Consider the following 19,880-nt stretch of genomic DNA (forward strand, 5'->3'; position numbering starts at 1 on the left):
TAAGTGACATATCACTTTAGTGATAGCTCTAGGGTTTGCCATATATGTTTTTTGACTCATCAGAATCAGCTTCAGATTATGCTAGCTTAATTCCAGAAGTATACAGAAAATACTACCTCTATATAAATCTATTCATTCTGTCTCCTTTTTGTGGTATTATTGTTATGCATGTTATGTCTATTAAAATTATAAATCCCAAAATACTACTTTAGTTAGCATCTGTAGTTATTCCCTTACCCTATTACATATTTGCTTTCTCCTACATCCTCTGTGCTATTAGTAGAAAATATATACAGGGGCACCTGGGTGGCTCAGTCAGTTAAGCACCCAACTCTTGACTTTGGCTCAGGTCATGATCTCATGGTTCGTGAGTTCAAGCCCTGCATTGGCTCTGCGCTGATAGTGCAGAGCCTGTTTGGGATTCTGTCTCCCTCTCTCTCTCTGCCCCTCCCCTGCTTGCTCTCTCTCTCTCTCTCTCTCTCTCTCAAAACAAATAAAAATAAACTTAAAAAATTTTAAAAAATATATATTATATATAAACAAGTATAAATTACATGTGTATAAAGAATTGGTTGTTAACTCAGTTAAGAGAGGAAAGGAGAAGGAAAAAGAAGAAAAGAGAAAGAAAAGAAGAAAGTTAAAAAAAATATGCAGTAGTAGTGTTTTTTATTGTTATATAATTACCTGTACTGGTACTCTTCGTTTGTATAAATGTGAATTACCGTCCAGGATTGCTTGCTTTCATCAAGGCATTTCTGCTAGAAACACATATTCTGTTTTGTTTTTTTTTTTTAATATGGAAAATCTTCGTTTCACTTTTATTTGAGAATAATCATTTTGCCAGATACAGAATTCTTAGTTGACTTTTCTTCTTTGAACACTGAATATGTTACCCACTGCCTTCTGATTCCTGCTGAGATTTTAGCTGTTAATCATATTGGAGTGTCATTTAAGTGATGTGTTATTTTTTTCTCTTGCTGCTTTTAAGATTTTCTCTTTGTCTTTGACTATCAGCATTTTTAGCAGGGTGTGTCTGTGGATCTCTTTGTGTTTCTACTTGGAGTCTGTTGAGCTTTCTGGAAATGTAGGCTATACTTTTGCAATAATACTGAGAAGTTTTTAGCCATTATTTTTTGAATACTTTTTTCTCATTTTTTTCTCTCCTTTCCTTATATTCTTATTATACATATTTTAATGTTCTTAATATTGTCCCACATTTCTCTGAGACCCTATTCATTTATCTTCATTTTTTTCCCTTTCTAGTTGGGCTTGCATAATTTCTATCAACCTATTTTCAAGTTTGTTAATTCTTTCTTCTGCCATTTCATATCTGTTGTTGAGCCCCAGTGAATTTGTTTATATCAGTTATTATACTTTTTAGCTCCATAATTTCCATTTGGTTATTTTATTTTTTTATAATTTCAGTCTCGTTATTGGTATTCTTTCTTTGATGCAACATTGTTATCATACCTTTCATTTCACTAATCATACTTTCTTTTTGTTTTGTGAACAAATTTACAATGGCTCCTTACAGATCTTTTTCCTGTTAAATCTGACATCTGGTCACCCTCACAAGTAGTTTTGCCCCTCCTCCCCTTCCAGTGTATGGCTCATATTTCTGTTTGTTTGTTTGTTTCTTTGCGTCATAATTCCTTTTTGGAAACTGAACACTTTAAATAACACATTGTAGCAATTCTGGGTATCCTCCCTCTCCTCCTCCATTTCAGGGCAGATATTGTTATTTACTTGTTCATATGTTTAGTAAGTGGCAGGATTATATTCGTGAAGTCTATTGCCCCACCTCCCTATTTTAAACCTCTGAGATTGCTTTTCAAAGACGCATAGGTTTGGATATGCCTACAGTCACCCTACATAACAATGGGACTGGTAGAACTCTCTTCCATTCTTTTTTGGACCACACCCACCTATTAAACTCCACTGATTTCCAGTTGATTGCTTTGTTTTCAATAATACCCTGGGACACACATTCCTCTACAAACTAACAGATCAAATTGTGACTCTTTCAATGGCTGGAATAGTTTCTGAGGTCAGTGTTTGATATTTGTTGTGACTGCAGAAGGATTTTTCCCAGCTGTCTTATTTCCCAGTTATCTCCTGTGAGATAGCATCTACAGTCTAGGCTGTATCTTCAAGAATCTCCTCATATTTGAATATTCTTTCACCATGTTGACCTTAAAAATAAAACAGGGGCACCTGGGTGGCTCAGTAAGTTAAGTGACTGGCTCTGGGTTTCAGCTCAGATCATGATCTTACAGTTGGTGAGTTGAATCCTGCATCCCGCTGTGCACTGACAGCATGGAGTCTGCTTGGGATTCTCTGTCTCCCTCTCTCTCTGCCCCTTCTCCACTTGCCCTCTATCTCTCTTTCAAAATAAATAAATAAACATTAAAAAAAAACCCAGCCAGTCATTTTACCAGCAAAATAGCTTTCTTCGGGAATAGTAGAGGAATTATAATTATAGACATGCCAGCCATGGCAAAACTTAGGCAAGTTTGGAGAACAAGGGGAGGAATGCTCTTATAGAGGAAAGAGGAGTTAAGAGAGGCTATCATAAAGGTAAGTCCATTGGAGTAAACTAGGAGTTCAAAGTGTAGTGGCTTTTCATTGGCTGAGTTGTGTTCGTGTTAGTCTCTCATTGGCTGGGCTGTTGCTGGGCAAGGAGAAAAATCTTCCTCCTCCTGGGTAGTAAAGTATAGGCTTCTCCCTGTTTGGAATACAAAGTATGCCTCTTTGCATAGTTTCTATAAAATGCTATGAGGAGTGGTATGGCATAAGAGCTCCCCCTTCTGGCTTCCCATCTCCATTTTAAATGAGGTTTATTTTATTCATTTTCATAACCACAACCTTCAATAATCTTGAGAGCACCCTCAGGTTTAAACTTCTTCATGTTCAGTTGCAAATGAAGCCAGTTCCTCTGGGAAGAGATCAGCAGCCATCTGTTTTACAGTCTGTTCTTCCTCCAGGCAAAATCTCTGAGTCAGAGCTCTGGAGCTGGTAGCGCGGATTGTGGCAAGTGTTTCTCTGAGTGACACCCCTGCTCTTGGAGCTGAGTGCTTGCTGTGTGTTGGGGAGTGCAGGCAGCATAGAGATGCAAATAGAGAAAATGGAAAGCAAGGGGGAACTCTGTGGCATTGGATTAGAATTACAAATATCAGGGTAAACATCATATATACATATATGTAATACAAACGCGCGCACACACACACACACACACACACACACACACACACACACATCCCTGTACATGCAAGTTCATTCGTTGGTTTTTCTGGTACTCTTCTGTTTTAGGAACCTCGGTGAGGTAGAAGAGCTCCTGTGTAGGTGTAATAGTTGGGCCAATAATATGTGGCTGATTTACTTGATGTATTTTGCATTAAACAGAGACAAAGTCTCATTCCTTGCCATAAGGTTGTTTTTGCAAACATATTCCCTTAAGTGTACAGAAGACCAGATAAAAAGCATGAAATTAGCTTTTATTAGAGTAAAAACTATATCCTCTCCCTGATAACTTTTTCAAAGATCAAGTTAATATAGTTCAAAGTTAAATATAAATGGAATCTTGGAGAAGTTGTTAGATTTTTATGGATACAGAATTTTCTTTTTGTGTAGGGTTGGTGATTTGCATGAATCCCAATTTGACATATGTTTTTCACTACACATTAATGAACTGTTCACACTCTATGTGGCAGAAAGCAGTGGAAAATAGAAAGTAAATGACATTAAAATGAAGTTTTTAATCTATGGTGGGTATAGATTTGCATTATTGTCCTTGTATGGAATATGAAGGTTACTGCTTCCTCCTGTCTGATAAATTTTCACATACCTGAGAGAGGGAGAAAGAGAGAGAGAGAGAGAAGGAGTATCAAACTAAGTAAAAAAAAATTTGCATAAAATTTTGAGGTAATAAAGGGAACTTAAAAATCTAATTACTTTTTTAATGATATGGTTTATGTAAAACAGGTGCTTCAAAATGATATGATACCTAATGAATATTCATATTATTTAATTTCATTTTATTTATTTAATTTTTTTGCAAGTTGGGAAACAGTTTAATGACCACTCACTAAAATTCATAAGAGAACCTTAAATGTTTACAGGGTAAACTTTTACACTACACTTGCTATCACTGTGTTTTACATAGTAGAGTATAGCAAGTCAAAAGTTTCCGGTTGTTTCATCTACTTAAAACCAGAAGGAAGAAATAACCTAAGTTATAGCAACTTCATGCTTCATTATGAACCCATCAAAGCTCTCTTGGAAAGGTTTTCTCTCTGAAAGCAGCTTCCCTGTCTAAAGATGCGTAAGGTCCATGTATCTTTCTTCTTCCAAATAGCCAAGAGACGGTTAGATACTTTAAAATGCCCAAAGGGGGGCACCTGGGTGGCTCAGTCAGTTAAGCATCCGACCTCGGCTCAAGTCATGATATTGCGGTCTGTGAGTTCAAGCCCCACGTCAGGCTCTGTGCTGACAGCTCAGAGCCTGGAGCCTGTTTCAGATTCTGTGTCTCCCTCTCTCTATGACCCTCCCCTGTTCATGCTCTGTCTCTCTCTGTCTCAAAAATAAATACACGTTAAAAAAAATTAAAGAAATAAAATAAAATGCCCAAAGAGGTCCCAATATTTAGTCAAGGCAAGTATGAAACAGGGCACATGCTTTTTAGATGTGATGAATATCAGAGTTCTGAGAAAGACATTAAAGCCATCATCGAATCCTTGGAGGACTGAGATATTTGAGCAGCAGTGCAAAAGTCTCATGCAATAGGAAGAAGTCTGGAACCCGTACTTCTTCCTTCAGTACCAGGCCCTTCTAGGCTTTGTGGTCTAGAAGATGATTTCTTTGTGCTTTGAGTTGGGGATGTGCCCCTTTGACTTTAACCTCTGAACAGTGTCCCTCATATGTTTGAGTTGTAGTTGGTGGCATTTCTCCCCACTTGCCCCACACATCCAGTACTGCTTCTATCATCTCCCCCAGAGAAAACCCTGGAAACACCATTCACAGCAATCCCAACATTCTGAGACACAGGAGGTGCCACATGACAGACTGGATCAGCCCTTTAATGGCTGCCTTAGGGAAACCTGACTGGTGATATGTTTTATAACTGTTCAGCTGCTCCTCAGAAAAAGAAGAAACCAGATCTGCATCTTTTGAATCTCTTCGTCCACTTTTGGCTTCTTCTCTTCTCTTCTTCGGTATCTATTTTCATTTCTTTGGCTGCAGGAGTAAGTAATGATGAGTCCTCCTTTCCAGTTGCTCTTCAGTCTGAGATGTCCTGACTCTTGAGCTTGCAGCTTTGGCCATGTCTTCTCTCTAGTCCCCATCTCCATCCCTGTCAGTTTCCTCCGGGAATGTCTCTATATCAGTGATCCTGGGGGCCCTGGGAGCAGTGCCGTTTTCATCTGACTCCCCTGTCTCTCCACTTTTATCCACGGTGACTCACAGGCATTATCACAGCGGCAAGAAAAAATGGAGAGATCACAATCCTGTCAGACTCTGGAGCTCTGGGTGCAGGCGGCCTCCTAATTTTAAATAACAAATAATCGGGGCACCTGGGTGCCACAGTCGGTTGAGCAGCTGACTTCAGCTCAGGTCATGATCTCACAGTTCCTGGGTTCGAGCCCCGTGTCAGGCTCTGTGCTGACAGCTCAGAGCCTGGAGCCTCCTTTGGATTGTGTGTCTCCCTCTCTCTCTGTCCCTCCCCCACTCGTCCTGTGTCTCTCTCTCCCACAAATAAATAAACATTAAAAAAATTAAAAAAAATAACAATCTACATGGTATGCTAATCACATGGAAGATATAAACATATCACAGTTGTTCTTGAGGAATTTATCAGTGCTCAGATAGATATCTCTGCATATTAAAAGAAAAATAATAAGTGAAAATAATTATTTTTAATACTTACGTACCATGTTCATTGATGGAAAGAATTAACTTGCTAACCATACTCTGGAAGTATTTTGGGCTTACATTTGGAGTAGCAAATTTCTGTCCAAAGGAAGACTCTGTAGGCCTATGAAGTATCAGAGAAGAAAAACAAGGTTGTTCAGTAGAAATATTTCCATCATTAAACTGTTCAAAATGTCAGTTAAAATCCAGTTATTATTTCTGAAACTGGAAGGATACAGTGTGGCAAATTCCCCATAGTACATATTCTAAATTTTGCCATTCAGGTGGAACTTTTTCAACACCCACATTTTGTGCTTTCCTTCCTTCCTTTTTCTGACTTCATTCCCTTTTATTTCTATTGGTAGCTCTTAGATTGATCCTCCCTGCTTTGAATAATTCACCATCTAAATAAAAGTAACAACATCAAAGCATCCCAGACTTAATACACTCCATTCCGTCTTGCGCTCCCGCGGGTTGATCTGAAGGAGCCTGAAGAATTAATCACCCAGGATAAGAGCCTCAAGGTTTTCATACATTTAATGCTCAAGTCACTTTCAGGAAAAAAAATTCTCTTTCCCTTTTGTTTTTGTGTTTAGTTTTCTAAACACTGTCATTCTGTTTCCACTTCAGCTCCAGATCCCCGGGACGTCTTGGCACCAAACACATGTAAAACAAATAAACACCTTCTTGCACACTCTAACAAGTGTAGCAATTAGTCGCTGAGCACAGCTTGCTCTCCACCGCGGCAACTCATTTGGTGCTGGTTGTTATTGTAGGAGAACAACTTTGAATCAGCAACATTTGTTTGATTCTGCAGTGTTCACCCCTGTCTGCGTGGCGACTTCTGTACATCCTTTTCAAATCGCAAGTTCTACACCCCTATGAAATGAGCTGCCACCCAGCATACAGCACTTAACCTCCTGTATGTCACCTTGTCACACCCTCATGGAATTTTCAGCAGTGGGTGATCCTCACTCCATATGGACTGTAATAACTACTTGCTGTGGTGTGAATTACAGATGATCTCAGTTGAGTATTTTTTCCCTTTTTGTTATATGATAGTATTGGCTTAAAATAGTATTAATAACCTTTGGTATATATTTATAAACAGCCTGTATTCCAAGATACAAAATGTTATTTGTAAGTGCCCAAGTGGTCTCTTTAGTACATAAGTGAGAAAACAACTTGCTTTCATTTTATGTATGCCACAGAGAGGCTAAAGATTTTCTTTGAGTTGATGCAGAAATTGGAAGGTTGAGGGGCGCCTGGGTGGCTCGGTCGGTTAAACGTCCGACTTCGGCTCAGGTCATGATCTCACGGTCCGTGGGTTCGAGCCCCGCGTCGGGCTCTGTGCTGACAGCTCAGAGCCTGGAGCCTGTTTCAGATTCTGGGTCTCCCTCTCTCTCTGCCCCTCCCCTGTTCATGCTCTGTCTCTCTCTGTCTCAAAAAAAAAAAACATTAAAAAAAAAAGAAATTGGAAGGTTGAACATAAAGTCCCTGTCTGTGGCATTATTTGATATAATATCCTACCATCCCAAATGATTTTATTTCAGAACTGATGGATTCTTTTGTGGGGGAGGGGTTAAAGCATGTTAAAATATGTTTTTTATCCTGAAATACAGTGTTGTAAGTTATGGAACAGACTAGTATTATTTGGAAACTGGATCAAATGTTTCTAGCTACCAAAAATTGAATTGCTATTGAACTTTGTGTCAGGGTGCTAACTTCTACCTTTTTTCAACATTATGAGTCAAATTCCCTAGACCTCTTCTTCAGTAATGCAGGGTACATGTGAACAAATAAACAAAATTAATAAACATTTACTAGGTTTTAGTCCCAGCTCTGTGGCTAAGTGTGTAGCTTTGGGTAAGCTGAGTAACCTCTGGGATTCAATACTTCGTCAATTATACCGAATGGTTCAATGAAGTAGTTTTCTAAAGCCCTTTATGGTTCTCAAATGTACTATTTTTATTCTTACCAACTAATTCTTGCATTAGGAGGATTTGATTTTAAGTGACATCATACAGAACTCTGCTTGATTCTGCTGTGTAAAATATGAAGAAATAGAACTATTTACATCTAACTACTGGTTATAACTCTACTTATGTGCTAGTCATGGTGCTGAAAGCTAGATGCAGTGAGTGCAATAAAAAGACACTGGCAGCCCCACCCCCAGAGAGATTGTGGCCCAGTGTATGACAGATAAGCAAGCAATCAGGAAAATGATTATAGGTTGTGGTAGGTGGCAAGAAGGCAGTAGAGAGCTGAGACTGAGAACAGTGGGTATAGGAAGGAGATACTTTAGCTAAGGTAATCAGGGATAGCAGGTTTTGGTGTCTTTAGAAATTTTGGTTGCAAGAAAAACCACACCAAGTATACTTGCTCCCTTTGAGGGGAGAAGATAATGGTGTGGGAGGAATATGAGCTGTGATTTCAGAGAAGGTGAATGGAAATATGCTGGTGCCTTGCACTCACAGTGTGTTTTGCACAGAGCCTCTTAGTTCTTCTGGACTTGTTTCCCTGTCTGTTCCGGTGCTTATAGGGGCACTCACTAACCAAACTGGTAAGAAATACAGTAGCTGCAAAAACTCTCAGAAGAGTTGCCAACTCTCAAATGAGTGGTGAGTTTTTTTTTTTAACATATCAGTGAGAGAAAGATTTAAAAATCATTGAACACCTTTCCCTCAATTCTTAATTTTAGCAAGGAAGCAAGAAAAGCCATGAGGTAGACAGGCACAGTTGAAAGGCCAAGCAGGAATTCAGAAAAGTAGGCTGGTGAATGAAGACTGGCTTGCTGTGCAAAATGCGATATCCACAGTTTGCTTCCTCCTTTAGTCCCATTTCTGCCACTATATCCACACAGTGTTCCTTCTCCAGTGTAAGGGATTTTTGCTATTTTATCCCGTAAGTTTTGAATAAGGCTTTCTTGTAATTTCCTTATTGCAATGAGCTGGAGTTTAAGTAGATCGTAATGCTGGAAATCTTTCTGTATTAACATTGCAAAGGCTGTCAATATCACTTGTGAAATAGTCATGGAATGGACAGCCTTTCAATTGGAATGACAAATTCAGAAACAGCTATTTGGAGTGTTCATTTCCCAGTGTGACAATTTATCATCAATACCATCTCTTAGGTTTCTTATGTTACAAACTTCATCAAGTTTTCTTAGTTGCTAGACCAATAAGAGAAGCTTCTTTATTATCCATTTACAATATAAAGGAGAATCCCATTTTGCCCACTTTCTTTAAAATGTTACTATCAAAATGCCAAGCCAAGTGTTTAGTGCTGATAGGGCTGCATTTGATAACAGCATTAGCAGATCCTTGGTGGTTCTGCATATATAGCAAAAGCTACAGAGTCCCTTGACAAGGCTTATCCAGTTGAGCCTACGGTATCTCTAGGATGTCTGCATCTATAAATATATAAGCCAGGCTTAGGCTTTTAAAGATGCTGATTAAGAACCACAGAGTGGTTTCTGTTGCCATGCGATAGAAAGTTGTGGAAATCTACAAACTTGTGGGAAAATATAATGGAGCAAGTTGTTCCCCCAAAGGTTTCCATTCTGGTAGGTTAAACATTCTCTAGGGGCACCTGGGTGGCTCAGTCGGTTAAGCGTCTGACTTCTGACCAGGTCATGATCTCATGGAGCCACGCGTCAGGCTCTGTGCTGACAGCTCGGGGCCTAGAGCCTGCTTCAGATTCTGTGTCTCTGTCTCTCTCTGCCCCTCCCCCCACTCACACTCTCTGCCTCTCTCAAACATAAATAAGCATTAAAAAAATTCTCTAAACACACACTAGTATTTCAGAGTGCTGTGTTGTTAGGCAGCGTTCTCTGGCTGAGGATGTTGGATGAATACCGATCAAATGCTGTGCAGAGAGACTGCATGACAAATACCTGATTTCAAAGATGGTAGAAAATTTTAAAGCCTGCATACAACAGTTATAGGTAGAAGAGCTCATTTTATTGGTTGTGGGTATTTATCCATTATGGTAATCACAGTCTATACGTTTGCAGTCAATTGTATCATTAGTGATAACCTTCCCCCATTCATCCTTCCTCTTTATTCTCAGCACAATCATTCTTTGATAATGTTCTTTTGCCATTAAGAGGTTAAAAAAGCGATTCAGCTAAATTATTGAGACCTGAAAAAATATGATATACACTTTCTAAAACATCCTTGGGAGATTTTAACAGTTGTTGATTTCTTTAAAAAATACCTGTTACACACAGATAAAAATTCTAGCTCCATATATTACTATAGAATATCTTTAAAAGACTGGTGAGAAGAGAAGCAAAAGATTAGTCAACCATATAACCATGTACAAACATTTCTTTGTTTCCAAAAATGTATTTCATTTTTTTGTGACAAATATTTCTAGAGAAAGCTAGGATTTTGTAATTTCTTGGAGTGTGCATGGGAAAGGAAAGAGGTTGAAGAGATATTTGAAATAAAATATGTATCAGAACTTTTCTAAATTTTAAGAAATTTAAACAAAACCAGTACTTGCATACTTGCATATTTATATGTTCTAGTCTGTAAAGAACTAGAAGAGACCATTGTCTTGAGGCTTTCTTAAGTGGACTCTCTTCAGAGCTTTGAAAGATGTGCAAAAGCTTAATCTGCAAACCATTGAGATTCAACCTTAGGGATGATCAGAACTTTACATGATTCATCTTTAACTGGCCTTAACATAAAATAGTCCCTTAAATAACAATACTTATATTCTATCTCTTCTGTTTTCGACAGGGAATGTGTATTGATAACTCAAGTGATTTATCTTTCTTTTTTAAAAATTTTATTCCCCTATAGTTAACATACAGTGTTATATTAGTTTCAGATGTAATATAGTAATTCAACAATTGTGTTTATTACTTATTGCTAATTGTGATAAGTGTACTCATTAATGCCCTTCACCTATTTCACCCACCCTGCTCCCCTCTGGTAACCATCAGTTTTTTCTCTATAGTTAAGAGTCTGTTTCTTAGTTTGTCTCTCTCTCTCTCTTTTTACTTTTGGTCATTTGTTTTGTTTTTTAAATTCCACATATGAATGAAATCATATGGTATTTGTCTTTCTCTGACTTATTTCACTTAGCATTATACTCTCTTTTTAATGGTTGAGTAACTTTCACATATATATCACATATTCTTTATCCATTCATCTATCAATGGACATTTGGTTCCTTCCTTAATTTGGCTATTGTGAATAAAGCTGCAGTAAACATGGGGTGCATATTATCTTTCTGAATTCATGTTTTCACAGTCTTTGGGTAACTACTCAGTAGTGGAATTACTGGATCACAGAGTAATCCTATTTTTAATTTTATGAAGAAACTCTATACTGCTTTCCACAGTGGCTGCACCAGTTTGCACTCTCATCAACAGTGCATAAGTGTTCCTTTTTTTCTCCACATCTTCATCAATACTTATTTCTTGTGCTTTTGATTTTAGCCATTCTGACCCGTGTGAGGAGATATCTCGTTGTGGTTTTTGATTTACATTTCCTTGATGATGAGTGATGTTGAGCATCTTTTCATGTGTCTGTTCGCCATCTGGATGTCTTCTTTGGAGAAATGTCTGTTCATGTCTTCTGCCAATTTTTGAATTGGATAATTTGGTTTTTTGGTGTTGAGTTGTGTAAGTTCTTTATATATTTTGGATACTAACCCTTTATTGATTTTGTTTGTTCTTCTTTTTATGGCTCCTTTAGGTGTAGGTTTAGGTTGTTTATTTGAGATTCTTCTTGCTTCATGAGGTAGGCCTGTATTGCTCTGAACTTCTCTCTTAGAACAGCTTTTGCTACATCCTAAAGATTTTGGACCATTGTGTTTTCATTTTCATTTATCTCCTGGTATTTTTAAATTTCCTCTTTGATTTCTTGGTTGACCCATTCATTGTTTAGTAGCATGTTATTTAACTTCTGTATATTTGTGGTCTTCCCAGATACTTTTCTTGTGGTTGGCTTCTAGTTTCATAGTGTTGTGGTCAGGAAAACACGTATGGTATGACTTTAATCTTTTCAAAATTGTTGAGACTTGTTTTGTACCCTAATATGTGATCCATTTTGAAGAATTTTCCATGTTCACTTAAAAAGGATGTGTATTCTTCTGTTTTTGGGTAGAATGTTCTGAATGTATCTGTTAAATCCATCTGTTCTGGTGTGTCATTCAAAACTATTGTGTCCTTATTGATTTTCTGTCTGGATGATCTACCCATTGACATAAATGGGGTGTTAAAGTCCCTTACTATTATTGTATTACTATTGATTACTTCATTTATGCTTGTTATTAGCTGTTTTATACATTTGGGTGCTTTCATGCTGGGTGCATAAATATTTACAATTATTATATCTTTTTGTTGGATTGTTCCCTGTATGCATGTGTGGTGTCATTCTTGGTCTCTTGTTACAGTCTGTGTTTTAAAATCTATTTCAGGGGCGCCTGGGTGGCTCAGTCGGTTGAGGGGCCGACTTCGGCTCAGGTCACAATCTCGCTGTCCGTGAGTTCGAGCCCCGCGTCGGGCTCTGTGCTGACAGCTCAGAGCCTGGAGCCTGTTTCGGATTCTGTGTCTCCCTCTCTCTGACCCTCCCCCATTCATGCTTTGTCTCTCTCTGTCTCAAAAATAAATAAATGTTAAAAAAATTAAAAAAAAATCTATTTCATTTGACGTATGTATTGCCACCCCAGCTTTCTTTTCATTTCTATATGCAGGATAAATGCTTGTCTACTCCTTCACTTTCAATCTGCATGTGTCTTTAGGTCTGAAATGAATCTTTTCTAGGCAGCATATAGATGGGTCTTGCTTTTTTATCCATGTGGTCACCGTGTGTCTTTTGATTGGGATATTTAGTCCATTTATATTCAAAGTAATTATTGATAGATATGGACTTACTGCCATTTTTTACTTGTTTTATGGTTGTTTTTGTAGTTTTTCTCTGTTTCTTTCTTCTCTCTTCTCTCATGGTTTTCTGGCTTTCTTTAGTGGTGTACTTGGGTTCCTTTCTCTTTATTTTTTAAATATCTATTACTGGTTTTTGATATGTGGTTACCATTAGGTTTATATATAATATCTTATGCACATAGCAGTTGGTATTAAGTTGATGGTCACTTAAGTTTGAACCCATTATTTACTCCAGGTTTTAGGTATATGGGGTCATACTTTACATCCTTTTATTTTGTGAAATAGTAATCACTCCTGACTGATTTTTTACAGATACACTTAATAGTACTATTTCTGTACTTCATACTTTTCTTACTCCTTCTTATGGTCTTTCCTTCCCACTCAAAGAATCCCCTTTATTATTTCTGTGGGCTGGTTTAGTGTCATGAATTCTTTTAGTGTTATTTAACTTTTGTTTGTCTTGGAAATTTTATCTCTCTTATTCTGAACAATAGCCTTGATGAGTATTCTTGTAGATTATTTTGTTTCAGCACTTTGATTATATTATGCCACTCTCGTCTGGCCTGCAGAGTTTCTGGAGAGAAATCAGCTGATAGACTTGTGGGGTTTCCCTTGTATGTAACCATTTCCTTTTTTCTGGCTGCTTTTAAAATTCTCTCTTTATTGTTACTTTTTGCCATTTTAGTTACTATGATTCTTGGTGTGGACCTCCTTGGGTTGATTTTCTTAGGGGCTCTCTGTGCCTCCTGGGCCTGGGTTTCTGTTTCCCTTAATTCAGGACGTTTTCAGCTGTTGTTTCTTCAAATAAATTTTCTGCCCGCTTTTCTCTCCCTTTTCCTCTGGGATCCCAATAATGTGAATGTTATTAGGCTTGATGGTATAATTGATTTCCCTCTGTTTATTATCATGTTATATTATTTTTTTCCTCTCTTTTGTTCAGCTTCATTGCTTCCGTTACTTTGTCCCCAGGTCACTGATCTGTTCTTCTGTTTCCACTAGTCTATTATTTATTCCATCTTGTGTATTTTTAAATTTTATTTATTGAATTCTTCCTCTCTGATTGGGTTGATTGGGTCTTTTTAATGTTTTCTGTCTCTGTTAAGGGTCTCACTGAGGTCCTCCAGTCTTTTCTTAAGTCCAGTGAATATCTTTATGAGTATTTAAATTCTCTATCAGGCATATTACTCATTGCCTTTCCATTTAGTCTCTTTTGTCCTGTTCTTTCATTTGGGACTTACTCCTCTGTCCCCTTGTTTTGTCTAACTCTCTGTGTCTGTTTCTATGTGTTAGGAAAGTCAGCTATATCTTTTGCTCTTGAAGGTAGTGGCCTTATGAAGAAGAGGTCATGTAGTGCTTTGCAGTGCAGTGTCTCCTGTTCACCAGATTCTGGTGCTTCAGGAGTGCCTCCTGTGTGTGTTGTGTGTGCTCTACTGTTGTGGCTGAGCTACTTTTGCCTTTAGTCCGGTCATCTGCAGTGCTCTCTTTGCGTGTTGTGGGCCGGGTTCGTTCCCTGTGTTGTTAGTGGGCCGGTATGGGGCTGGCTTGGTCTTGAGTGGAGTCAGACCAGGTAGGTATTTGCCAGAGACGCAACAGCACTAAACTGCAGGGGAATTTTCTCCATGTTATTCCCTGGGAAACTTTTATTGATGGTCAGGGTCTGCAGTCACATCAGATGTCTGACCCCAGCCCCACTGCTGGGGTTGCTGTCAGACTGGTGTATCTTTGGTTATCTTCGCCCTTTCTCCAGGGCAGGAGTCACTTTGGAGAGGATCTGGCTTCTGCTGGGGTTGCTTGCACACTGCCAGGCTTGTGGCACTGCTTTGGAGGTCTCTGGCCAAGGGTATGTTGGATGGGGCAGATCTGCAGGAGAATGCAGGGGCAGGATATGCTATTAGCAAGTTACGTATAGAATGTTGGTGCTATGCTAGTTCCCATATGTATCCGTGTGGCTAGGCTGGGGGACAGGGGAGGGAAATAGTGCCTTCTAGCTCCTTTATTCCTGGTGAACTCTTCCAAAGATCCCTGCCCCTCCAGCATGGGCTCTGAGATTGATAAACAAATATCCCTTCTGTGTTTTTCAAACTGCTGCTTCTATTCTTTATCTCCAGGGGGCTGTTTGTTGTGCTGTCTCTTTAAGTGGGGGAACTCAGTTTTCCTTCATTTTCTCAGCTCTGCTAGAGCCCAGCCCACTGATTTTTAAAGTCCTAGGTGTTAAGCCCCACTGATTATAAGACCTCACAAAATCAGGCTCCTCTGATTTTCAAATCTAAATGCTATGGAGATTAATCTTTACTGTGTGGGGTTGTCTATGCCTGGGGTACATGGTGTGAGAGTCTTTTTCTCTTCTTTCTCTGCACCCCTGGGGTCCCTCCCTCACATGAACAGCCCTGCAGGTCTATCTCTTGACCACATCTCTACTTTTCCTGTCCTCTTCAACATGGCCTCCTGTCTACATGTAGCCGAGGAGATTCTGCCCTGCCAGTCTTTGGGTAACTTTCTCTGGATTATTTACATTGATGCGAGTGTTATCTGGTTGTATCCATGGAACAAGGGGAGTTTAGGATCCTCCTAATCCTCCTTCTTCTCCTGAAGTCTCTCAAGTGAGTTTTGCTATAAAACCAATTCTATTTAACATTCTGGTACTAGCACATTCTATGAAGGAAACAAAACAAAACAAATTTAAACCAATCTTTCAAAAGGATTCATTCCTAAAATCACTTACTATTTAACACTTTAATCTGTATATTAAAAGCAACATTCTTTTCTTTTACTTTTCTCAAAGATTTAAAAAATTTTTTTTTAATGTTTTTATTTATTTTTGAAAGAGAGAGAGAGAGAGAGAGAGAGAGAGAGAGAGAGAGAGAGACAGAGCATGAGCTGGGGAGGAGCAGAGAGAGAGGGAGACACAGAATCTGAAGCAGGCTCCAGGCTCTGAGCTGTCAGCACAGAGGCTGATGTGGGGCTCAAATTCATGAACTGTGAGATCATGACCTGAGCCGAAGCTGGATGCTCAACTGGCTGAGCCACCCAGGCGCCCCACTTTTCTCAAAGATTTTTTTGAGCAACTGGTGTGTGGTGTGTATGTGGAGGCCTACTATATGTGTTCAGGTGTTGATACTTCTGCTTGGCCTTAATTGCTTTCAAGCTATATCTATTTATCGTGAACTTAAGTTTCAAAGAGAATATACACAAAATTTTGAATTTTATTCTTTGTGAAATAAAAATAATCCCTGAATAAATGAAAAAAAAATATTTACGTACTGGTTTTGACTTTATTGCTAAATGGTCTTATGAAATTTCATTCTTTTAATTGGCTAATTATTAATTACTAGCTAAGTTAAATAGTTTGTCATATGCAAAAACATCCTTGGTTTTGTAATTAAAACTAGTCAGAAGAATATCATTGGCACAAAAAGGAACAGTTTTGAAATTCAACACATACTCAAAGGAGAAAAGCTTGAGTAGTCAGTTTGACCATTAACATAGGTACATTGCATAAACAAACAAAATTTAGACTAAAGTAGTTCTGATATACCGTGTGATCTTTATAGGACTGGATGAATGTACTTCTCAAAAGTTTTGTGATATAGCAAAATCATTTTTTGCCTTGTTGAAATAACTATGTGATAGAGAAGAGTTTGGGGGAAATTTATACTTTTTTAAAAGTTTATTTATTTATTTTGAGAGAGAGAGAGAGAGTAGCAGCACACTAATGAGTGGGGGAGGGGCAAAGAGAGGGGGAGAAAGAGAGAATCCCAAGCAGGGTTTGCACTGTCAGCTCAGAGCCTGATGCAGGGCTTGATCCCATGACCATGCTATCATGACCTGAGCTGAAATCAACAGTTGGAGACTTAACCAACTGAGCTATGCAGGCACCCCAGTAACTACATGACGAAGGAGTTTTGGGGAAATTTATACTTGACAGAAGGCATTCTCAATATTTAAACATCTTTTTTTAAATTTACTATTTTTATGGAAAATAAAGCTGATGGGTATGTACTGTTGTTCTGTGAAACACAAATACACCTATATATACATATACACATAATAAGTCTGTTGTAAATTTAAGCATAAAATGAGGGCTGGGGCGCCTGGATGGCTCAGTCGGTTGGGCGTCCGACTTCAGCTCAGGTCATAATCTCACTGCTCGTGAGTTTGAGCCCCACGTCGGGCTCTCCTGACAGCTCCGAGCCTGGAGCCTGCTTCGGATTCTGTGTCTCCCTCTCCATGCCCCTCCCCTGCTCATGCTCTCTCTCTCTCTCTGTCTCTCAAATATAAAATAAAACATTAAAAAATTAAAAAAAAATGAGGGCTAAAATTGTTCAATTAACTAAGCAATACCAAAGCAGAGGGCAAGTAGTATTATGGTGGATGAGAAAGTCCCATGGACAAAATTGAAACTTCCACCTTGGCTAGGAAATATACTCAGAAGCCTTCAAGACTAATCTTAAATAATGAAGAGGACATGTGAAGGCATACGCATAGAGAAGGGCATTGCAACTGATTCTGCATTTGGACGATAAGAAGTAAATATGAGATAGTAATTGTAGCACTCTGTATTTATTCAATGACATTTCAGTGTCCCTTAAAGTTGCAGTGGGAGTTGTTTTGGGTACATGACATATTTGCTCATTCAACCACCCTAAATTTAAGAATGGGAGATCTTTCAAGCCAAGAGAGACCTGATTTGTACCTGTTTGTAGGAAAATCAGCCCAGTCAGCTCTTTTTTGTTCAAATAAAAGCAGAAATAAGCACTACTACCATTTATTGAGTACCTGATATCTTCAGGTACCTTGCTTGCTGTGACTTTTTCAAAGGACTGTATTATTTTCCCTGTTCTACAAGTAAAGAAATAAAATTGTCCACGTAGCAGAGACCTAGGATTAATCAACGTTGCAGACAATAGTACAGAAACACTATCAATGAATTTTGAAACCTAAACACAAGCTGTAGAAAGTTATTTTAAGTCTGTTTTCAGATTCAAGAATGGGGAGTGCAGATATTACAAGAGGTTAGAAGAATCTTGATAAAGCTCTATTTTAATCATCCTTAACACCCTGGTGGCATTTCCTTGGCTTCTGTAAAATTGTACTTTTCTGTTTATCTTCCTCCTTTCTGACTGAAATTTGCTTATCTTGGATTTTGACTGCTCTTACTTTTAACATCGCTACCAACATAGTGTACTCTCCCAAGATGATATTAATCGTTTTGAAAAGCTGTTAGCACAGAGCCTGACGTGGGGCTTGAACTTACAAACCATGAGATCATGACCTAAGCCGAAATCAAGAATCAGTCGCTTAACCAACTTAGCCACCCAGACACCCTTATCCTATGTTTTTAATTATCATAACATTTGTAGTATTTACATGTTTTCCCAGGTCTTGACTGTCACCTTCCTGCTATTCTTTATTTTATAGCTGTGTTCAGGACAAGCCAGCATTTACTCCAGCAGTTTCTCAAATACAATCAGTCCCAAACTGAAAATAATCATCCCCACATGTTCCCATTTCTTTTTCAGTTACTCTGCTTTTGTCTCTGTTACATGGAGACATTTTCTCATGTCCCAGGCTAGAACATTTCAAGCCATTTTTTTTTGTCTTCACATTATTATATCTGTTTCTAAGTTCTATAATTTTCCTGTCAGTTGCGTCATTGATTTACCCATTTCTTTCCATTTCCAGCTCCTTAATTTAGGACTTCCGAATCTATGTCCAAATTATCTTTCAATGAGCACTCTGATGTCTTTTCTCACTCTTTGTCTTATACTCAAAATAGCCTCCTTTCCTACAGTCAGCTTAATTCTATATATTCTTCTCTGATGATGCCTGTACACCTAAATCTTGGCTTTCTGTAACCAAATCCTAAATCTTAGAAATGAGACCATGTGGTTTAATCCTTTATTGAGTTTTTATTTCATATTGTCTTCTCAGATAAATTATCACCTCTCTTAGGTCACGAACTGTGGTCATGAACCCTTTGATAATTGGAAAAGAATTAGAGCATCGGGACACTTAATAAATACTAGGAACTGACCGAAGGACATTTTCAAGACTACAGAGAAAGAATGAGAAATGTAACCAGATCGCCAAACCAGACTCCAGATTGATTCAGTATGTGTGGCAGCTAAAAACAGATTATGGAACAAGGTGTATCTCAAAGTTTATACGTTGGCTTTTCTACTTGGCCAAATTAGTTACATCCTTTAAACCGCAGTGTTCTCATTTGTGACATGGGGATAATCCTATCCATCTTCTGTTATCATTGTAGATACTAAATGGGATAATAATACAAAATTACTAAATTTGTATATTGCTAATACCTTAACTGGATATTTTACATGGGTATTTCATTTACTATGTAATAATGACTTCTTGAAATACACTGAGGTGGGTGCTATTATTATCATCTTCAGTTTACAAAGACGTTAAGGTTTAGAGATTAAGCAACTTGCCCAAGATTATAACTCATGAGCAGTGGGACAAGGATGTGAACCCAACGTTGTAAAATTTAACCCCTTAATCAGTAAACTTTAATGTATGTAAGCATTTGACACAATGATGAGCTCATATTACATATTCAATAAATGATAGCAGTTTTATTAGCATGAAGGATGTCTTCGCATAAGATTTGAGGGCTTGCTGTTGAATGCTGTTGGATGAATGCATTCTAGTCTGTCTTTCTATTATTATCACCTACTCTCCTAGACTCTATGCCACTATTTTAGCAAGATTGTCATCTAATGTATCCCTTGGTAAATGAAACAGGAAATTTCTTATTCCCAGTCCCATGATCCAACAGGAAATCAAACATACTTTTCTCTAACAACTTCGTAGCCTTAAGAATAAGTATTCCATGTCCTCCTTTGGTGTCTGTAGGAGAAATACTTAGATTGTGGAATCTAAATCTTAGTGGTGGAATTAACTAATATTGTGACCTTGAGTATGTTATTTTTACCACTTCGGGTTTTATTCTTCCCATTCTAAGAAAGGGGCTTGAGTTATTTATTTTCTAATGGCTCTTACAAATATTTTACGGCAGTCCTAAATATGGAATTAGAACTCTGAGTAAAAATAT

At 38.1% G+C, this 19,880-nt stretch overlaps 1 pseudogene; it reads right to left on the bottom strand.

Moving 5' to 3' along the window:
- Window positions 1-4,718: 4,718 nt before the first annotated feature.
- LOC101089724 lies at window positions 4,719-8,902 on the bottom strand (annotated as a pseudogene).
- Between the last annotated feature and the right edge of the window lie 10,978 nt (window positions 8,903-19,880).

This window comes from Felis catus, chromosome D4 (assembly GCF_018350175.1).
Source record: "Felis catus isolate Fca126 chromosome D4, F.catus_Fca126_mat1.0, whole genome shotgun sequence".
NCBI classification, from domain to species: Eukaryota; Metazoa; Chordata; class Mammalia; order Carnivora; family Felidae; genus Felis; species Felis catus.